Source organism: Schistocerca piceifrons, chromosome 5, assembly GCF_021461385.2.
Source record: "Schistocerca piceifrons isolate TAMUIC-IGC-003096 chromosome 5, iqSchPice1.1, whole genome shotgun sequence".
In the NCBI taxonomy this organism is placed as follows: domain Eukaryota; kingdom Metazoa; phylum Arthropoda; class Insecta; order Orthoptera; family Acrididae; genus Schistocerca; species Schistocerca piceifrons.
The window spans coordinates 137,057,975-137,080,960 of record NC_060142.1 but is presented as its reverse complement, the minus strand read 5'-3'; the positions used below and the strand labels follow the sequence as shown (position 1 = coordinate 137,080,960).

The window sequence follows — 22,986 nt, the reverse complement described above, 5'->3', positions numbered from 1 at the left end:
CTCCGACAACCCTGTGTTCACTAATCCCTGTATCCGTTTTGATGCTCGTTATTAACTCAGGGTTATTTGTTGCTCTGATCCAAAGTGACACACATCATTGGTACTGATGTCAGCCACTACCTGCAGTTGGCTGCAGCCTGCGCTGTTCATGGCCTCCGGTAGGACCCGTTCCACATCTGGAATGACTATTGTCTCTCTGATTCACGTAATACATAGGTAAGGGGATGGAAGTGAAAAGAGTTGTTAATGCATGCCATTTTAGCTTCCATGGTGACTGGTGAGTTGTACATGTACTATCGGAATATGTTCCACATCGTATGCAAGCAGACAGACATCGCTGGGCAGAGAGAGACGGGAGGGGAAATAAAGCAACAACTAAAACCACAGACACCATAAGTGACTAATAATTTGAAACTGGCAACTGACATGGATGTGCCATTAATTTATTTTAATACTGAAGTAAAAATCTTGTAAAAATCGTACAAAATGAATTTTGCCAGCATCTTTATTTTCTGGGAAAATATCATGTAAACAGGTTGATATATTATTATTAGGTATGTGTTAACTGTCCTGATTTGATCAGGTAAATAGACACTGAAATGTACGTTAAATGTAACACTTGTCTCTTACAATCTCAACATGATCAAAATCCACTGAGAAATTTCACACACCCTGGGCTAATCAGCAGAAGATACTTGTGTAAATAAAAAAGTTTCAATGAAACACGTTTTTAAACCAGGCTAAAAAGTATAAAATCATTTCTCCTAGGCCCACACAAAGTCTTGCCACGAACAGATAGTACTGGAGATTTGTCTTTGTTAGTTTTTAGCTGGTATGAAAATATTTGTAAGAGGTATAACTACAAACGTGGGATATATACACTCCTGGAAATTGAAATAAGAACACCTTGAATTCATTGTCCCAGGAAGGGGAAACTTTATTGACACATTCCTGGGGTCAGATACATCACATGATCACACTGACAGAACCACAGGCACATAGACACAGGCAACAGAGCATGCACAATGTCGGCACTAGTACAGTGTATATCCACCTTTCGCAGCAATGCAGGCTGCTATTCTCCCATGGAGACGATCGTAGAGATGCTGGATGTAGTCCTGTGGAACGGCTTGCCATGCCATTTCCACCTGGCGCCTCAGTTGGACCAGCGTTCGTGCTGGACGTGCAGACCGCGTGAGACGACGCTTCATCCAGTCCCAAACATGCTCAATGGGGGACAGATCCGGAGATCTTGCTGGCCAGGGTAGTTGACTTACACCTTCTAGAGCACGTTGGGTGGCACGGGATACATGCGGACGTGCATTGTCCTGTTGGAACAGCAAGTTCCCTTGCCGGTCTAGGAATGGTCGAACGATGGGTTCGATGACGGTTTGGATGTACCGTGCACTATTCAGTGTCCCCTCGACGATCACCAGTGGTGTACGGCCAGTGTAGGAGATCGCTCCCCACACCATGATGCCGGGTGTTGGCCCTGTGTGCCTCGGTCGTATGCAGTCCTGATTGTGGCGCTCACCTGCACGGCGCCAAACACGCATACGACCATCATTGTCACCAAGGCAGAAGCGACTCTCATCGCTGAAGACGACACGTCTCCATTCGTCCCTCCATTCACGCCTGTCGCGACACCACTGGAGGCGGGCTGCACGATGTTGGGGCGTGAGCGGAAGACGGCCTAACGGTGTGCGGGACCGTAGCCCAGCTTCATGGAGACGGTTGCGAATGGTCCTCGCCGATACCCCAGGAGCAACAGTGTCCCTAATTTGCTGGGAAGTGGCGGTGCGGTCCCCTACGGCACTGCGTGGGATCCTACGGTCTTGGCGTGCATCCGTGCGTCGCTGCGGTCCGGTCGCAGGTCGACGGGCACGTGCACCTTCCGCCGACCACTGGCGACAACATCGATGTACTGTGGAGACCTCACGCCCCACGTGTTGAGCAATTCGGCGGTACGTCCACCCGGCCTCCCGCATGCCCACTATACGCCCTCGCTCAAAGTCCGTCAACTGCACATACGGTTCACGTCCACGCTGTCGCGGCATGCTACCAGTGTTAAAGACTGCGATGGAGCTCCGTATGCCACGGCAAACTGGCTGACACTGACGGCGGCGGTGCACAAATGCTGCGCAGCTAACGCCATTCGACGGCCAACACCGCGGTCCCTGGTGTGTCCGCTGTGCCGTGCGTGTGATCATTGCTTGTACAGCCCTCTCGCAGTGTCCGTAGCAAGTATGGTGGGTCTGACACACCGGTGTCAATGTGTTCTTTTTTCCATTTCCAGGAGTGTAGAATAAATAATTGTTACGACATGAAAAATTCGTGGATTAATTATATACTGCCGCATCTTACAGGTGCTCATAATCACAAATATTCTGTGTGGGTTTGGGAGTCTGCATTAGGACCAGGAGTAGAATATTATACGTTTTAATCCAGTTTAATAACATCTTATATTTGGAATTTAATTTTAGTTAAATAATTATTCGTGAGCATTGTTTCCAATATAAGTTGTTTCTTTGAAACCCTTACCTTTCGGAATGCCAAACGTATCCTTATCTGACTATTTCTCAACTTCCTCTCCCGTTTTTCTGTGTATTATTATTGTGATGTAAGTAAGAATCGGCGAACAATAGTGTTTACTTGGTATGAGACCCCGCCGATATTGGACGGCCGCAGCGGCTATCGGCCTGCAGAGGCCTGACCATTGTGTGCACAGACCGAGGCGCAGGCGTGCGCGCGACTCTTGTTCCGCTGGAGGCGGCAGGTCGGCCGGCATTCCTGCAGACGCGCCGACTCGCCGCCATCAAAGGCTTTCTGGAGGCTCCGCTAATGAAATGGCGCCTGTCTCTGGCGCTCACCTGGTGGGCGGCCGCCTTTGACAGCACACGGCGCCTCGCCTCGCCACGCCACGCCACGCGGTGCGGTGCGATGTGATGCGATGCGGCGCCACCACCGCCGGTGCGACACATCCGATCCGACAAGCCGAACCACCGACATACCGCAGAAGCCTCAGGCAGCTCTGCCCGATTACTGCCTGTTGCGCGTTTGCTGATCTTCCGCATCGTTATCCTTCAGTTTACGGGAAACTGGACGTACGTTCATCTCTTGTCTTTCCATCACATGCCAACTTCTCCAGTTCCACGCGATTTACCTGTGCATGCCGGGTGATTGTAATTAAACTGTAGCTACTCAAGGAAGTCAAGTGAGGGCAGTAATTACACTACTGGCCAGTAAAATTGATACACCACGAAGATGACGTGCTACAGACGCAAAATTTAACCGAAACGAAGATGATGTTGTGATATGCAAATGATTAGCTTTTCAGAGCATTCGCACAAGGTTGGCGCCGGTGGCGAACCCTACAACGTGCTGACATGAGAATAGTTTCCAATCGATTTCTCATACGCAAACAGCAATTGACCGGCGTTGCCTAGTGGAACGTTGTTCAAAAATGGTTCAAATGGCTCTGAGCACTATGGGACTCAACTCCTCAGGTCATTAGTCCCCTAGAACTTAGAACCAGTTAAGCCTAACTAACCTAAGGACATCAGAAACATCCATGCCTGAGGCAGGATTCGAACCTGCGACCGTAGCGGTCTTGCGGTTCCAGACTGCAGCGCCTTTAACCGCACGGCCACTTCGGCCGGCTGAAACGTTGTTGTGATGCTTCGTGTAAGGAGGAGCAGAATGCGTACCATCACGTTTCCGACTTTGATAAAGGTCGGATTGTAGCCTATCGTGATTGCGGTTTATCGTATCGTGATATTGCTGCTCGCGTTGGTCGAGATCCAATGACTGTTAGCAGAATATGGAAACGGTGGGTTCGGGAGAGTAATACGGAACGCCGTGCTCGATCCCAACGGCCTCGTATCACTAGCAGTCCAGATGACAGGCATCTTATCCGCATGGCTGTACTAGATCGTGCAGCCACGTCTCGATCCCTGAGTCAACTGATGGGGACGTTTGCAAGACAACATCCATCTGCACGAACAGTTCGACGACGTTTGCGGCAGCATGGACTATCAGCTCGGAGACCATGGCTGCGGTTACACTTGACGCTGCATCACAGACAGGAGCGCCTGCGATGGTTAACTCAACGACGAACATGGTGGCACGAATGGCAAAACGTCATTTTTTCGCATGAATTCAGGTTCTGTTTACAGCATCATGATGGTCACATCCGTTTCTCGCGTCATCGCGGTGAACTCACATTGTAAGCGTGTATTCGTCATCGCCAAACTGGCGTATCACCCGGCGTGATGGTATGGGGTGCCATTGCTTACACGTCTCGGTCACCATTTGTTCGCACTGACGGCACTTTGAACAGTGGACGTTACATTTCAGATGTGTTACGACCCGTGGCTCTACCCTTCATTCGATCCCTGCAAAACCCTACATTTCAGCAGGATAATGCACGACCGTATGTTCCAGATCCTGTACGGGCCTTTCTGGGTACAGAAAGTGTCCTGGCCAGCACACTCTCCAGATCTCTCACCAATTGAAAACATCTGGGCAGTGGTGGCCGAGCAACTGGCTCTTCACAATACGCCAGTCACTACCCTTGATTAACCGTGGTGTCGTGTTGAAGCTGCATGCTCAGCTGTACCTGTACACGCTCTGTTTGACCCAATGCCCAGGCGTATCAAGGCGAGAGGCGGTTGTTTTGGCTACTGATTTCTCAGGATCTATGCACCCAAATTGCGTGAAAATGTAAGTACAAGTCAGTTCTAGTATAATATATTTGTCCAATGAATACCCGTTTATCATATGCATTTCTTCTTAGTGTAGCAATTTTGTTGGCCGTTAGTGTATCAAAGGCCAGCGAAACGTCTCAGATATGCCAATACGTTACTACTGAACCAATGTACGCTTGAAAAAGATTAGTTCCAGCTGTGGCCACCAGCTGCATATCTGGCTCTGTATACTATTCGTCTGACAATATTCCAGCCACGCTGTTATTTTACAAGCCGTAACTGGAGAGAACAATGTAGCTATCAAGGAGAGAGACCATGCGTTATTAGTGAAACTGCTTTATGGGAACGCCAGCAATTACAGTGCTGCGTATAGAGATTACTGCTGACTGATTGATCGGAGACGCCAAGTACGTCAACTAGTTTCAAGGAAGTGGTAATGAAAATGGAAAACGCGGGTGATCTTGGTGTGGCAGCTGGAAGTGGCAGGCACCCCATCCAGTGGAAGTTATTGGCCAGGTTGCTGCTGCTGTAACTGATTATGCAGTGCTAGTGCTAGTGCTCACACGGTGTCACGAAAGCTGTCCATGCCATGGCCAAATCTATGGAAAGCTCTCGTTCTATTTAACACTAGTATCAACGTAAGATCCTAGTCACTACAGCAAATGAAACCTATGATCCGCAGCAACGTTCTAAATTTGCCCTTTGGTTTCTGGCACGGATCTAAGTTAATGACATGTGCTAGCGCAGTATTGTATGGAGTAACGAGGCACATTTTACATGTGACTGTGCAGTGTGGATTCACAAGCACCTTGATACTCCGGTCGTTCTTCTTTGAAGAGAATAAACCCAGAGGCCGTGTAAATTTCACCGTGATGTCCGCACGTTATCGACACCTCCTTGTACAGCACACAATTCCAGATTCGGAAGAACTCAACTGTCTGGACGCCAATATTTTAATACAAGATGTGGCAATGTCTCATGTCAATTTCCCAGTGGAAGGCCTTCTTAATTCTACCTTCATGAGCGTGTTATTTCCGGAGGCACCCCAGATTCATGACCTCCAGTATCATCTGAGATGAATCCATGTGACATTTGGTTCAGAGGATATCTAAAAGAAGGCGTTTGTCAACGACACCTTCGTTCTTTACCTTTTCTGGATTCAAATATAGAGGAATGTGTTGCTCAGTTTCAACTGATCTCCTGCAAGCAACTGTTGATCACGTCGTTTTACAGATGCAGCATCTCGTCAATGTGTCCGGTGCTCATACTGAGTAAACGGTATAAGCAGCAGTTAACTGTAAAATAAAAATTATGCCATTCTCACTTCTTTGACCTTTTCTGACCACGTCCCGTTCGTAATCCATTACATAATAAAACATTTCTATACGTCTTTCTTGCATTGACAGCACGAGATTTACAGCTGGTGACTAAAATTGGAGCTACCTTTCTTTTAGCGTAAATCGGTTTCGCATTAACGCATCAGAACAGCTACCCAGCTTCATTGCCATACAATAACTGCGGCCCACTCTGGACCTCTCTACCTGCATTGTCATTATAACCACCTGCGTATGCTACACAAGCCACAATTACGGAACCGAGCGTGGTGGCGCAGTCGTTAGCACACTGGACTCGCATTCGGGAGGACGAAGGTTCAATACCGCGACCGGCCATCCTGATTTAGATTTTCCGTGACTTCGCTACATTGCTTCAGGAAACTCCGGAATGGTTCCATTCAAAGGGCAAGGCCGACTTCCTTCCCAATCCTTCCCTAATCCGATGACACTGGTGACCTCTCTGCCTGGTCTCCTCCCCCAGAACACCCTCCCCCCCCCCTTCCCCACACACACAATACGGAGCACGGCGCATGGATTCTTGCGCCTCTGCTAGTCTCTGCCTTTACTGTTCTACTCGTAAATGGAGCGGATCTAAGCGAGATGTGTGTCGGAAGAAACGAAGGAAGTAAGCGAATTTGGGCTTAATCGGGAAGGAAACGTTGCTGCTGTCTGTTCTCGTCGGTTCTCTAAACTTTCTCACTGGTTAATGTTAGTTGGTGCATAAACATGGAGAGTGCATGCCACAGTACTATTTAGGTCATCATAACCGCAACGAAGTCTGGTAAGGTGTTTCTTCTGTGTACAGTGTCAGGCGCACTGTCCACTTGTCGTTCGTACTTGCATCCTATAATGCTACGACAGGTGTATACGAGCAGATACATGCTGCGATATTTCGAGATTACATGTGATGTAGACACATCGGGTATATTGTGGTGTTTCAACTTTGCGTTTGATACTGGATATATAGCTGAAATCGCTACAGTTTTAAATAAATGGCCATTAAAACATTCAGTCAAATGGCAGAAATCTCATTCAAAAATCGAAAAAAATTCTCATCAATAGTTTGCGAAAGGAATGTTTTCGACTTTCCAGGTATATCCGTTCGAATTCATGGGCCATTTCCATTATACTCAAGTGTTGGTTGAACTTATCTGTAAAAAATGTAGCCTCACGCCTCTCGATTACTGCGATGTCTTCCTTTAGTCGGACCCCGTGGGGGACCAAACACTCGAGCAGTACTCAATAATCGGTCGCGTAAGTTTTTTCTATGCGACCTTATTTCCAGATAAGCAACAGTGTCATAGACACTTCCTGGCAGATTAAGACTATGTGCCGGACCGAGACTCGAACTCTGGACCTTTGCCTAGGTAAAAAGGTCCCGAGTTCGAGTCTCGGTCCAGCACACAGTTTTAATCTGCCAGGAAGTTTCATATCAGCGCACACTCCGCTGCAGAGTGAAAATCTCATTCTGGAGTGTAATAGAACTCTACCACAAACTGAAATCGGCCAACAACCGACCGTACGTTCTCGTTTCATTTCATGTCAAATTGGAATTTTTATACCAACATATTAAGCGAAGTCGCTGTGTCAACCAGCATGCTTCTAATACTGTAATCACACATTATAGGGATGTTTTTGTTATTAATTCGCATCAACTCGAGTTTTTCTACATTTAGACCAATCTGCCATTCATCACACCAAATAGAAACGCTGTCCACTTCATCCTGTATTCTTTTGCAATTACTCAATAATGAAACTAACCCTTATACTACAGAATCGTCAGCCAACAGTCGCAGATTGCTGCTCACCCTGTCTGTCAAATCGTTAATATACATAGGCAGTAAGAGCGATCGTGTCTCACACCCCGACGATATATTTGTCCTTGATGAACAGTCGCCTCCCTGGCCAATGTACTAGGTACTATTCCTTAAAAGGTGTTCAAGCTACTCACATACCTTAGAAGCTATTCCTTCGGACGTGTCTGACACAACAGACACCATGCGTTCATATAATTGATTCGTCTCCATGGGCAATGGATCTGCGTTCTTCAGTACGGGCGCACAATTGGGTCTGGCCTCCGGCGGCAATCTCATAGTAGCGAGCATGGAGAAAATGAACAGGGACCGAGGATAAGCTGTGCTCGGTGGGAATGTGGGATGTGGGTCAGCCGTGAACCGAGAAGACATACTCCGCGCAGTTGTTGTAAAGGTAGGTCCCGGATGGCGCAGTAGTTACCACACCTGCCTAGCACGCAGAAGATCGCATGTTCGGATCCCAATCCGTCACACATTTCCACTCGTCGCTGCTCGTTTCGCGTACTGTCCCGATGCAGATGATATCAGTAATTCCTTTCCTATCTTTTGCTCTCCCTCCACTTTCCATTTACATATGACTTATAGTGTAGCACTTTGTGCAATGCTTTTATGAAATCTACGAATAAGGAATCTGGTCAGTTGCCATTCATTCAAGGTTCGCAGGCAACGATTCAAGGTTTCGTAAGACAAAGTTTTTCTAAATCCTTGTCGATTTGTGAACGGAAGGTCTTCTCGCTCGTTCTTATAGTACAGGCTGTGATGGCTCTACGGATGTCGGCCGGCCGCCGTGTCAACCTCTGCCATATGGCGTTATGAGGATGCGGTGTGGAGGGGCATGTGGTCAGCACACAGCTCTCTCTGCTGTTTTGCATACTTTTCAGACCATGGAGCCGCTACTAATAGTTAAGGTAGTTTTTCAGTTGGCATCACAATGCTGAGTACATCCCGTACCGGTCCTCTCATCAAGGAAAAGTCCTTGGCAGTACATGGAATCGAACCTGGGTCACCCACATGGCAGACGCAACACGGTGACCACTCAAATACAACGTTAGAAAGGACATAAAATTACTAAATTTTACTTATTCTACTTACAGGGCGGTCCTTTGATCGTGACAGGGCCAAATATCTCACGAAATAAACGTCAAACGAAAAAACTACAAAGAACGAAACTAGTCTAGCTTGAAGGGGGAAGCCAGATGGTGCTACGGTTGTCCCGCTAGATGGCGCTGCCATAGGTCAAACGGATATCAACTGCGTTTCTAAAATAGGAACCACCACTTTTATTACATATTCGTGTAGTACGTAAAGAAATATGAATGTTTTAGTTGGACCACTTTCTTCGCTTTGTGATAGATTGCGCTGTGATAGTCACACACATATGCCTCACAATATTAGACGAACAGTTGGTAACAGGTAGGTTTTTTAAATTAAAACACAGAACGTAGGTACGTTTGGACATTTTATTTCGGTTGTTCAAATATGTATACATGTACCTTTGTGAACTTATCATTTCTGAGAACGCATGCTGTTACAGCGTGATTACCTGTAAATACCACATTAATCCAATAAATGCTAAAAATTATGTCCGTCAACCTCAATGCATTTGGTAATATGTGTAATGACATTCCTCTCAACAGCGAGTAGTTCGCCTTCCGTAATGTTCGAACATGCGTTGTCAATGCGCTGACGCATGTTGTCACGCGTTGTCGGTGGATCACGATAGAAAATATCCTACAACTTTCCCCACAGAAAGAAATCCAGGGACGTCAGATCCGGTGAAAGTTCGGGCCATTCGACGACCAATCCACCTGTCATGAAATATGCTATTCAGTACCGCTTCAACTGCACGCGAGCTATGTGCCGGACATCCATCATGTTGGAAGTACATCGCCATTCTGTTATACGGTAAAAAATCCTGTGGTAACATCGGTAGAACATTACGTAGGAAATCAGCATAAATAGCACCATTTAGATTGCAATCGAAAAAATGGGGGCCAATTATCCTTCCTCCCATAGTGCCGCACCATACATTAACCCTCCAAGGTCGCAGAGGTTCCACTTGTCGCAGCCATCGTGCATTTTCCGTTGCCCAATAGTGCATATTATGCCGGATTACGTTACTGCTGCCAAACAGAACGCGTTCAAAAAATCTGTCATCGCCCCGTAATTTCTCTTGTGCCCAGTGGCAGAACTGTACACGACGTTCAAAGTCGTCGCCATTCAATTCCTGATGCATAGAAATATGGTACGGACGCAGTAGATGTTGATGTAGCATTCTCAACACCGACGTTTTTGAGATTCCCGATTCTCGCGCAGTTTGTCTGCTACTGAAGTGCGGATTAGCCGCGACAGCAGCTAAAACACCTACTTGGGCATCATCATTTGTGGCAGGTCGTGGTTGACGTTTCACATGTAGCTGAACACTTCCTGTTTCCTTAAATAACATAACTATCCGGCGAACGGTCCGGACACTTAGACGATGTCGTCCAGGATACCGAGCAGCATACATAGCACACGCCCGTTGGGCATTTTGATCACAATAGCCATACATCAACACGATATCGACCTTTCCCGCAATTGGTAAACGGTCCATTTTAACCAGGGTAATGTATCACGAGGCAAATACCGCCCGCACTGGCGGAATGTTACGTGATACCACGTACTTATACGTTTGTGACTATTACTGCGCCATCTATCACAAAGCAAAAAAAGTGGACGAACTAAAACATTCATATTTCTTTACGTACTACACGAATATGCAATAAAAATGGAGGTTCCTATTTTTAAAAAACACAGTTGATATCCGTTTGATCTATGGCAGCCCCATCTAGCGGGCGAACCATAGCGCCATCTGGTTTTCCCCTTCAAGCTAGACGAGTTTCGTTCTTTGTAGTTTTTTCGTTTGATGCTTATTTCGTGAGATATTTGGCCCGGTGACTATCAATAGACCACCCTGTTTACAGTAAAGTATCCAGTGTTACAAAATGAGTTTGTGGATTTAATGGCTTAGTAGCAGTTATTACATTCAACTTATAGTAATTATAAATATTACATGAAATGAAAGAGAAAGTCAACAGTTTTTTTTCTATACTTGTGCGCATGTACATGCGCTGTTATCTGTGTCATCCGTTGTAAAACAGTACAATGAAGGTGGCGACTAGTGAACTGAAAACTTTTTGTGTTTTACAGTCTGCAAGGACTGAATCCTTTGTTATAGTGCCACGTGCGTTCCGTGTTAAGTTCCACTGTAATCCTCCAAGTGATGATAAGTCGAATGGTATCATCAGTTTGAAACAACAGCTGTTTCGGCAAACGCAAGAGTGCGGGATGACCACGACTGACCGAAGAACGTGTTAACAAGTGAGAGAGTTTCTCGTGTGTAGCCACAAGAAATCAGTTTGGCAGGGTAGTCGTGAATAAGCAGTTCCAGTGTCGTCTGTGTGGAAACATTTAAGGAGACTCTTACAGCTACATAGGGCAACGGTCTTGCCGCAGTGAATACACCGGTTCCCGTCAGATCACCGAATTTAAGCGCTGTCGGGCGTGGCCGGCATTTGGATGGGTGACCATTCGGGCCACCATGCACTGTTACCATTTTTCGGGGTGCATTCACCCTCGTGATACCAACTGAGGAGCTCCTCGACTGAATAGTAGAAACTCCGGTCACAGAAAACCATCATAACGACCGGGAGAGTGGTGTGCTGACCACATGCCCCTCCTATCTGCATCCTCAGCTGATGATGACACGGCGGTCGGATGATCCCGATGGGCCACTTGTGGCTTGAAGACGGAGTGCTTACAGCTACATGCCTACAGTTGTTACAAGCTCTAAATCGTGCTAACTACGGTGTACCTCCCAATCACCGAGCGAGGTGGCGCAGTGGTTAGCACACTGGACTCACATTTGGGAGAAGGACGGTTCAAACCCGCGTCCGGCCATCCTGATTCACGTTTTCTGTTATTTCCCTAAATCGATTCAGGCAAATGCCGGGATTGTTCCTCTGAAGGGCATGGCCGACTGTCTTCCCCATACTTCCCTAATCCGATGTCACCGATGACCTCGCAGTTTGGTCTCCTCCCCCAAGTCAATCAATCAACCAAGTTACCGAAATGCTGTTGCATGACGATGAAGATTTTCTGCACCCTGCCGTCTTCAGTAATGGATCGACATTTCACCTAAATCGAAATGCGATCACACATAATGTCTGCGTCTGGGCATCAGAAGATCCACATGATGTGGTAGAGCTGCAACGAGACACCCATAAATTTGATCTTCCTTCTGCCACATCTTGGCGGATGGGTTATGGGCTTTCTTCTGAGGTGCAGCAACTGTAGACAGTGATTCTTACCTTGATGCGCTAGACCTATGTGCAAACGAAGATGTAACCTACGGCTGGACTAACCGCAAGAGGCGGGGTGAGAGATATTGTATCACATGCCCTCCATGTTCATCCGATCTGACTGCATGCGAATTTTAGCTTTGAGGGATCATAAAAGATTATTGATATGTGCCTCCGCCACCAGGTAATCTAGTCGACTTCATAAACAGGATTGAAGCACTTGTTACAACAGTTACACCGAACCACGTATGGGAATAACTCGCCTGTCGACTCAACTGGTGCCGCGTGACGAATGGTGTTCACATCGAAAACTTGTAAGAAAATATGTTTGATTTGCTCTTTCGTTTGATGTAATGTTTATAATTTTCAATTGTAAGTAATGAATGCTACAAGGCCATTAAACCCCAATATTCATTTGGAGATTCCGGGTGGTAAGAATCCATGATTAAATTTGTAGGTCATTCGACGGTATTCTGCGTACGACGTTTAATACATGAAACTTTCAGATGTAGTAGTAACTTTGACTCTATCCCGGCTGAGAATGGAGACCAGTTAGTGTGAAGCATACGGCCACATAGTTCCATGCTATTTCAAGCTATACTAGAGTTAATCAACTGTATCAGGTGACATACGGTGGCGTGTCAGTCTCCCCGCAAACCGTGACCAGGTGTGTTCAATGGATGTGAATGATATGGTAGCCAGGACAACGGCCTTGCGTTACATTGTTGGAAGACAACGGCACAGAGCTACCGAATGCAGTTCAAAGGTCAGAAATTTAACGGTCCTGTCCAAATTACGGATTCTGCGAACCGAAAGGAACCCCGTATCAGCACGCCAAACGCTTTGTCCGTAACGTGATACTGAATGCAATCTGGCCTCGCTCGATTTCCTCGGAGTCTTTGTATGTGGATATGTTCATAGTAATTCTATACGAAGACCCGGGACGCTTCTGAAAACAAGCCGTGGTGCCAATTTTATGTCCTGCATTATCATTCGGTCCACCATTGTCGTTTTCTGCGAACTTAATTTCATTGTTTAGATCATGTGTTAAAAAGTTGTCAGCTTCGACTCCTCTTGAGAATACCGGATTGTGCCAAGTTCCTCGTTTTAAATGCCATGGATCTGGGTGTCTGCATTTGTGATAATTATATCTTGAAAATCCAGCACAAACTCAGTAATACAGGGTCTTCTTTTATTTGCTCGTAAAATTTGTTTGGTCAGTGGTCAGCCGGTTTGGGTTTACTCATGTTCCGACTATAAAGAAGGCATTCCCCTTTCTCGTAAGGTACCTATCTTATTACTGGGGAGTGTGTAGTTCGTTGTTATGGCGTCCAATCCGATTGAACCTGAGATATTCCTTAAAAGCTTTCTCCTCTTGGCTTCTAACTTCTCATTCAGATTCTCCTATCCACACAAAGACAATCTCTTGCGTACATTTTCTACAATCGTAGTGCCCAAGTTTTGCGTTCAACGACACATATCATTTGTTGAAATTTTAGTCATCTTGTTCATATCGGATATGAAGGCTCTCATCCACTGTCCATTTTACTTGAACTGAAATTTAATTATATATTATATTAGAAACGTAGTAATTTACGTTTGTTTATAATTACGTACAGTCGATACTTACCTCGTCAGTCCTTAAACTTTCAAGACTTGATCAGTAAAAAATTGAGAAATGTGAAGATGGTGGTTTTAGTGCTTCAAGTGTTTCACATAGTTTCTCCCCACTTCAATACAAGGCACAGAACGTGTCATATAACCATGTGAAACTGTCAGAAACGTCCTTCTTTGGGATGTTATTCAACTCGCGCTCCACATTGCCTTGAATATCGGTTGTGTGGCAAAAGCGTTGACCGTTAATGTGAATGTCTGCACTTGATCGTTTTGTGCTAGTTCGTCTTGATGCCATCAAGTCCCATCACCTGTGCTGATTTTCTTGCGGGACAGAACGGTCCGCGTTCTACATTTCAATCAAGTCGCGGCAGGCGTTTTGTTCGGGAGTCAAGATGTGTGGGACAAAGTTTGCTCACACTTTTTTCTTCTTCAAAATATTCTGAAAAATTTCTTAAGCAGGCGATTTACAGATGTTTTGTTCCTTGCTCCATTTCGATTTGTGACAAAATATCAACACAGTACGCTGAGACAACTTACTGCTCGAATGCACGTCTGTTGTTTATAATTGTTAGTTCAAGCTACCAACACAGTTACTGCGTTGACGTCGCTTGTATGTCAGAACGTCAATCAGTTTTGAACCTTTCTGGATTGACAGTGTCTTCTTCTATAAGCCACCTTATGGTAAGCAGCGCAGGTTACTTCTGCTACCGTTATCATTTCCCTCTTCGCCGTTCTTTTCCCGAATTCTGCACAACGAGGACGAGGTCAGCGTCCATATACCTCCAATTTCTTTGATTTTATCATTACATGAGTATCTCGAGATGTCCGTGGGAGGAAGTTATGTGTTACTTGGATACTATTGGAAATTTAGGACGATGACTCCTTGACAATATGGAAGTAGCAGGGATAAAATACAACCAGCGAAAATTTATCTACAAGTTGTACGGAAACCAGACAATTATAAGCGGCGAAAGATGTGAAAGAGAAGCAACGGTTAAGGAGTGAGACGTAATCGTAACCTCTCACCGATGTCTTTTAGTTGGTACAATGAGCTTTGAAGGAAATAAAGAACAAATTTGGAAAAGGAACTGAAGTTCAGGGAGAAGAAATAAAATTTTGAGGTTTGTCGATGACACTGTAAAACTGTCACAGACGGCTAAGGATTGAAAGATCAGTTAATCGAATAGAAGATGTTTTGAAGAAATGTTGTATGACGAATACTAAGACAAGTAAAACAAGGGTAAAGGAATGTAGTTAAGTTAAACCAGGCGATGCTGAGAGTGTGAGATTAGGAAATGAGTCACTAGTCGGCGAGTTTTTCTATCTGGCAACCAAAATAACTGATGACGGCCGAAATAGAGAGGATATAAAATGCAGGCTGACAATGGAAAAAAAAGTTTCTCTGGACAAGAGAAATCTGTTGTAATCAAATCTAAATTCAAGTGTTAGGGAATCTTCTTTATTAGGTCCGTCAGTGGTACACGAACGATAAACAGTTCACGCACCAAGGGAATATAAGATTCTGAAATATATTGCTACAGAAGAGTGCTGAAGATTAGACGGGTAGATTGTTTAATTAATGATGAGATGCCGAACGACACTGGGGGAAAATAAATAAATTTATAGCACAACTTGAGTAAACAAAAGATTCAGTTGGTAGAGCTGAACCCGATGCATCAAGCTGAACGAAAACTAGTTCTGTTCCGGGCACTATATGGGGATGAACCAAGCGAGCTGCTGTGGATTGCTTTTTTTTTTTTTTTTTAATTATTCAGTTCGAGGGTCGTCGGACTGCCTGAGCATCCATCACAAAAGAAGAGCCGGCCGCGCTGGTCTAGCGGTTCTAGGCGCGCAGTCCGGAACCGCGCGACTGCTACGGTCGCAGGTTCGAAGCCTGCCTCGGGCATGGATGTGTGTGATGTCCTTAGGTTAGTTAGGTTTAAGTAGTTCTAAGTTCTAGGGGACCGATGGCCACAGTAGTTATGTCCCACAGTGCTCAGAGCCATTTGAACAAAAGAAGAAAATAATGTAACCTCTCCAAAGTCCTGTGGGTATATCTAGATCTATCTGTAATTTTAGAAGAGAAATGTTTGCACCATTTAACTGTCGTAAGAAAAACAATGTGCTCCTCGTGTACGTATGGCTGACGGCCTTGGTTGATCACTAATGAAATGTCACTGTATCTATTAGTTACTGACATGATATTCATAAAAATTAAGTTTATTACACATTTATTTTCTAATTATTTGCACACAAAGAATGAACTAAACATTGCAACGTCTTTTTTCAAAAAATGATGCGAAACACAATGAAGTTTCAACCTATCTCAGTTACAGTTAATGCGTGTTAGTGGTGGGTCAGTAAGGTACTGGGGAACACTGTGTAACAGAGACGTAACTTCGAAAAGATCGGAACTGAGTGTACCTTATATGATTTCGCAGCAACAGTTAGCTACGCATGGCACTCGTGGCGGTTTATACCAGCACCAGTATTAATGCATGCACCGAGCAAGTTAACGAGCAAGTCAGCTCAGTTAACATTCACTGTAACCAAAACGTTAAGTTCCGAATTGCGAAAAAAATTAAGTGCAAAGCTAAATATCATGATTTCGACTGTGAAAGAAACTCTAAGTTGATCTCAGCGACCGTAAATTTCACACGATGCTATACTCGATCAAAGCTTAGCACGGCAGAGATCACACTCACCACTTCAGCTGGTGTCTCGGATGCCGAACGAACACCAACAGCTCCCCATCGATCTGTGGAACGAGAGACCGCTGTACCTCTCCGTAGAACAGCCTCAGTCTTCCTCATCCACTCTCCCAAATCGAAAGCAGAAAATCCTTCTTGTTGCTCGATTCCCTAATTCCTGCTTTTCAACAAATCTAATTCCCTCCAAAACTCGTTCCAGTCAACCAGGGATCCAAAAACGGATAAATTTCCACTAAAGAGTCCCGTACTCTCGTCTTACTAACGTCAGTGCGAATTACGTCACATACTAGCTCCAAATGAAAGCTATGGTCTCGGGCTTAGTTTCTGAGCAGTGAGTAAATGCTTGTTTCTTCCCCCACCCTCCTGAATATTGCTCGAAGGCATCTCAAGTTTTCCAAAGGTTTGAGACAAATTCCTGAGGAGTCAGTAAGTTAATGGGGGCGTAACTTCCGGATTAATCGGAACACTGTCAAGTTTACCCTGCTACAGTTATGTCGCGAGTGTGCGTGAAACAGACATTGCTTTTCGTACCCATGGTTCCGGCCTGGAGCCTGCCAGTCTGTGATGGGCGTGTCCCCATCGTCAATCAGTGGAGTGTCGTCTGCAATGCACACACCTGTAATTTCAGAAAATGGCGGCCCGCTGATCGGCTTCCATGTCACATAATTTACTTGAGGAAGACCGACGGCGACACCTAGCTGGAGATCCGCGCGCCATTCGTGTGAGATTTCGGCAATTTGAAGAACAACGTAGGTAAAAGGAAGGCAACTGCGAAGAATCCATGTATAACAGATGAAAAACTATAGCTGTTTGATGAAAGCAGGAAGTCAAAAAGTGTTCAGGGAAATTCAGGAATACAGAAATACTAGTCAGTTAGGAACTAAATAGAAAATTCAGCGAAGCTAAGTTAAAATGGATCCATGAAAAGTATGACGAAATCAATGAAGAAATGATTACCGGACGGGCCGACTGAGCATGTAAGAAAGTCAAAACAACCTATGGTGAAATTAAAAGCAAGGGCATTAATAATAAGTGGGAGTTATACTGTTAATTAAGAGAAAAGGGTGAGTGGGTGGAAAGAGTACATTGGAGGCCTCTATGAGAGGGAAGACTTGTCTGATGACGTGATAGAAGAAGAAACAGCAGTCGGTTTAGGAAATCCAGTATTAGAATTAGAATTTAAAAGAGCGATGGAATACCTAGGAGGGAATAAGGCAGAAGGGATAGATAACACTCCAATGAAATTTCTAAAATCATTGGAGGAAATAGCAGGAAAATGATTGTTCACGTTGATGTGTATAATGTAAGAGACTGACGCCATAAATCGTCAGACTCTCGGAAAAGCATAATCCGCAAAATTCCGTAGATAACAAGAGCCGAAAAGTTCAAGAATTTTCGCACAATCACCTTAACGGCTCATACATCCATGTTGCACACGATATACAGAATAATGGAAAAGAAAACTGAAGATCTGTTAGATGACAATCCGTTTGGCTTCAGGAAAGGGGAAGTCACCAGAGTGGCAGTTCTGACATTACGGTTGACAATGGAGAGGAAGATAATGGAAAAGAAGAAACATCAAGACACGTTCATTGGATCTGCAGACTTGGAAATAGGATTCGACAATGTAGCAGCGGGCAAGACGTTCGAAATTCTGAGAGAAATAGGACAATCTACGGAGAAATAGTGGTAATATACAACATGTACAAGAATCAAGAAGAAACAATAAGACAGGAATACCAAGAAAGTTAGCAACAAAACTGGGGATCACAAAACAGACGAAGTTAAGAAGTTCTGCTACCTATGCACCAAAATAACCAATGGCGGACGGAGCAACGACGACATAAGAAGCAGACAAACAAGGGTAAAAAAGGGCATGCCTGCACAAGAAAAATCTGCTGGTATGAAACATAAGTCTTCATTTGAGGAATAAATTTCTGTGAATGTTCGTTTGGAGCGCATTGTTGTATGGAACTGAAACACGGCCAGTAGGAAAACAGGAATAGACGAGAATCGAGGCCTTTAACATGTTGTACTACAGCTGAAAATTAGATAGGCCGATTACATAGGGAATGAGGAGTTTCTCCGCTTAATCGACGAGGAAAGGAATACGTGAAAAACACTGACAACAAAAGGGGTCGGGATAACAGGATATCTGTTGAGACACCAAGGAATAACTTCCATGCTACTAGAGGGAGTTGTAGAGAATAAAAACTGTAGAGGAAGGCAGAGATTGCTATGCATCTAGCAAATTGAGGACGTTAGTTGTAATTGCTATATTGAGATGATAACGTTGGTGCAGGAGTGGAATTTGTGGCGGGACGCGTCAAACCAATCAGAAGACAGATGACTCAAAAAAAAAAGTCATCACGTGTTCAAATGTGTGTGATTTCCTAAGGGACCAAACTGCTGAGGTCATATCGGTCCCTAGACATCCACACTACTTAAACTAACTGATGCTGAGAACAACACACACACACAGACACATGCCCAAGGGAGGACTCGAACCTCCGACGGGAGTGGTTCATAACTGTTTGTGCTCTATTTATACTGAAATTACGCAAGTAAAGCACTCTTAATTGAATGTTAATCACATCAGGAGGTAGCGTCAGTCAAAGTACATTTAGTCGGAAACATGCCAGCATCTTCCCATGTTCTTAGTATTTTGGCTTCATGTTGAGATTTACACATTCGGTGGATTATAATCCAAACGAGAAGTACGGACCCAGATTATCGTTTATTGACATGTAAGTCTTAAAAAATGTAAATAAATGAAAAATAAAAATAAACAATAGAACAAATGGCACACACCTCCTTCCAAGAGGTTAAAGATATTTACCTGCAAATAATTACCAAGTGGCAAAGGCCAACGAGCAATTCAGAGAAGCAAATGAATATTAGGCAGAACCTACAGATCTCTCTCAGAGGAAAAGTCAGTTTGATAATGGAAGTAAGAGTGATGGATAAAAATTGTAGGGGGCGCGGAACAATCGAATATTGTAACAGAAACGATTCCATAGCATTTAAATTTAGATCCGATGTTAATAAATTTCCTATTTCCAGAAAATCTTTTCTTGCTATGGTCAGTTTGACGAGTATATACATTATTAACACCTATATAATAGCCGGTATGTCCACTTTTGGCAAGGATAGCAGCGGCGACTCGTTGTGGCATGGAAGAAGTGAGGCCTTGGTAGGTCTCTGGAGGGAGTTTGCACCACATGCACAGAAAAGTTACCTAATTACCGTAAATTCCTGGGAGGGTGGCGATGACCTGTGACGCTACGTTCAATCACATCCCAGATATGTTCGATTGGGTTCAGTTCTGGTGAGCTGGGGGCCTACATGTCAATTGTAGCTCGCCACTGTGTTCCTCGAACGGCTCCATCACACTTCTGGCCTTGCGACATGGCGCATTATCTTGCTGAAAAATGCCGCTGCTGTCGGCAAACATGATCGTAATGAAGGAGACTACGTGGATAATACCCAGAGCACAGTGGAGCCGTCGCCAGCTTGTCTCCGTCCCGCCGTACGGGTGTCAAGGTGCTGTTCCCCTGGAAGACGACATATTCGCAATCTCCCATCGGCATATGAAGAAGGTATTGGAATTCATCAGACCATCCAACGCTCTGCCATTGAGCCTAAGACAGAGCCAATGGTCACGTGCTCATTTAATTCGTAGCTGCTCACGTCGTGGTGTTTTGGTTGGGGAGTCGCATGGTTAAAATTGTTGGGTACACTGTGTGCTCAGGCACACTTGGACTCTGCCCAGAAGTCTGATGTTAGTTTCGCCACAGTTCGCTGCCTGTCCTCTTTTACCGTTGCGCCCAGCCTACGACATCCAAAAGCAATTATGAGATGTGGCCGCCCACATGGGCATGGTTTAACCTTGGTTTCTCTACCTGTTAAAACTCTCACACATCACTTCTTCAACACCCGACAAGTCGTGCAGTTTCCGGGCCACCGCAATCTGCCCTCGGTGAAACTCAGATAAATCACGTGCCTTCCTCATTTACACATCTACAGCACGCTCACTGACCGTGCACTGTGCGTGTGTCTGATTAGCAGTCATTCCTCGCCAGATGAAACTGCTACCGCCTGGACGGGTTTATACCGATAGGAAATCGGTGGTCGTGATGCTCTGGCCGATCAGTATATTTTTCAGTAGTTATAGTGATATGAAGAAGCTGGCAAGGGGTTATAGTGCCGTGGGGAGCTGCAACAAACAAGATATCCTACCAGAGCCCACAAAAACAAAAGCGACAAGGACTCGGGTTTTTAAAAGTATATGTTTTCGTGGATCACAACGTCTTGTAGGATCTGCCGCTGGAGCTGCGTGGAGTTCTCCGCGACACTCTCATTCTTGCAGCACGAACCTAATCAAAAATGGCGCAAATGGCTCTGAGCACTATGTAACTTAACATCTGAGGTCATCAGTCCCCTAGAACTTAGATCTACTTAAACCTAACTAACCTAAGGACATCACACACATCCATGCCAGAGACAGGTTCAAATGGTTCAAATGGCTCTGAGCACTATGGGACGTAACATCTGAGGTCACCACACCAGTCCCCTAGAACTTAGAACTACAAACCTAAGGACATCACACACATCCATGCCCGAGGCAGGATTCGAACCTGCGACCGTAGCGTTTGTGCGGTTCCAAACTGAAGTGCCTAGAACCCCTCGACCACAGCAGCCGAACCGAATTTATACGTGTTGGTGTTCATTAGGTTTCTGTCTTCTACTAATGATGCAGCGTGAAATACGCAGACTGTTCCTTAGTTTCCTTAGAACCTGAGGTAAAACATTCATGTGATGGTCTGTCGACATATCTGATATTCAATGAGATGCTAAAGCTGTCGTGACACTAGCGCTAATTATGATAGAGTTTGGCACTACATTTACATATGGCTTCTGTTTTCCCTTCCACAGTTCCTGGTTAAAACTGATTGCATATACTCATGCGAGACGCGCATCTCTGCAGAATACTTGATAACAAAATTTGGTCATGGCCGTTTCTGTGGATTTATACAGGATGATCACATGATGTTATTAAAAAAGTTTCGGGAATGATATATTACAAAATGTTGGAGGAAAGTAAATGCATAGCTTTGAGATAAGGGACTCTGGTCCGAGAACGATTGATTCGAAAGTAATAGACGGAAATCTTTTTAATATCGCTGACAATGGAATACATGCACGGGTACTGTTGTTTCTGACACTGTAGGGTATGCAACTTTCAGAGGTGGTGGTATGGACCAAACCAAGGAAAAAATTTCATGTAAACATGGGCTCTAACAAGCGTAAATTAAAAACTCTGAGCACTTGTTCATCTTCGATACTGTGAAACACCTTTCCAAATTATTCGTGTAGCTAGTAGGGTAGAAGAAAATGCTCAGGATACAATGGGGTCTAAAATGCATACTTAAAGAGCTGTGGGCAGTTGTTCAATAGAAGAGATATGTTTCTCAGTAGCAACAAACAAATGCTCATCACCCTTAAGGCATGCAATTTAGAGACCATGTTTACTTGACATTTTTCTTGTTTTGGCCCACACTACCACCTCTGAAAGTTACTTATCCTAAAATGGTATCAACATCATTACAGGTAATTTACTCCACACTCAGAGGTAACAAAACAATTTTGGCTTACAACCTTTCACTCCGTCGTTTCCGGACCATAGTGCCTTACTTCAGGTAGATACATTTACCTTCTCTATTATCACTAAAAGTTTAAAGTATCATCACGTAATAACCCCGTATTAATCACCCCGTATACCTGCAAAATATCAAAACAAGCCTCGCATTGTATAGAACGTTCTACCTCCAGTACATTGTATTCTCACACTTCCTCTGAGCAGCTTTTCCCCATATAGATGTATACGCTGGGTTCACAGAAAGAAACGGAAAATAATCCACTCTGTGCAGTGAGAGGCAGCTGATTGCAAATATAGATAAATTCAAGTGATATCAGTAAGGCAGAAAGAAAGAGCCAATAGTATACAGCTTCAAGATAACGCGAATGTCTGGAGACTATCACTTCGTTTCAATACATGTGCGTAATACTACCAAGAAATATGACATAAGACAAACACGTTTGAAGCCTTAGGTTTATTATGTGGCGTTCTGACTAGTGCGGTACAGCTTATCCGAAATCAAGAACTTCAGCTCATTACTACATTGCTAAGACGGTGTCCTCATAAATTAAGTATGACAATAGGCATCGACCTTTTACAGAGACGTACTGCTAAAATCGTAATAGGCGATACCAATACGAAATGCGATGCTTGGCAATCTTAAAAAGTGCCTTTTCTGAAGAAAGGCTACATCGCTATAGGGAAGACTCAATGGATAAGTTTGGAGAATTTGTTCACGAAGAAAGCTGTGCTTTTCAGCAACACGCTAGGATTGCGAATTTCCAAAAATTTTCTATGATTAACGCACTATGTGAACCACTCCAAG

The 22,986-nt window shown here is 44.6% G+C and overlaps 1 protein-coding gene and 1 pseudogene across 1 annotated transcript in view; both read left to right on the top strand.

Moving 5' to 3' along the window:
• The window catches only part of LOC124798807 (lachesin-like), a 195,914-nt gene that overhangs the window by 90,635 nt on the left and 82,293 nt on the right, over positions 1–22,986 (top strand). The window lies entirely within an intron of this gene.
• On the top strand, positions 11,331–11,448 carry LOC124799353 (annotated as a pseudogene).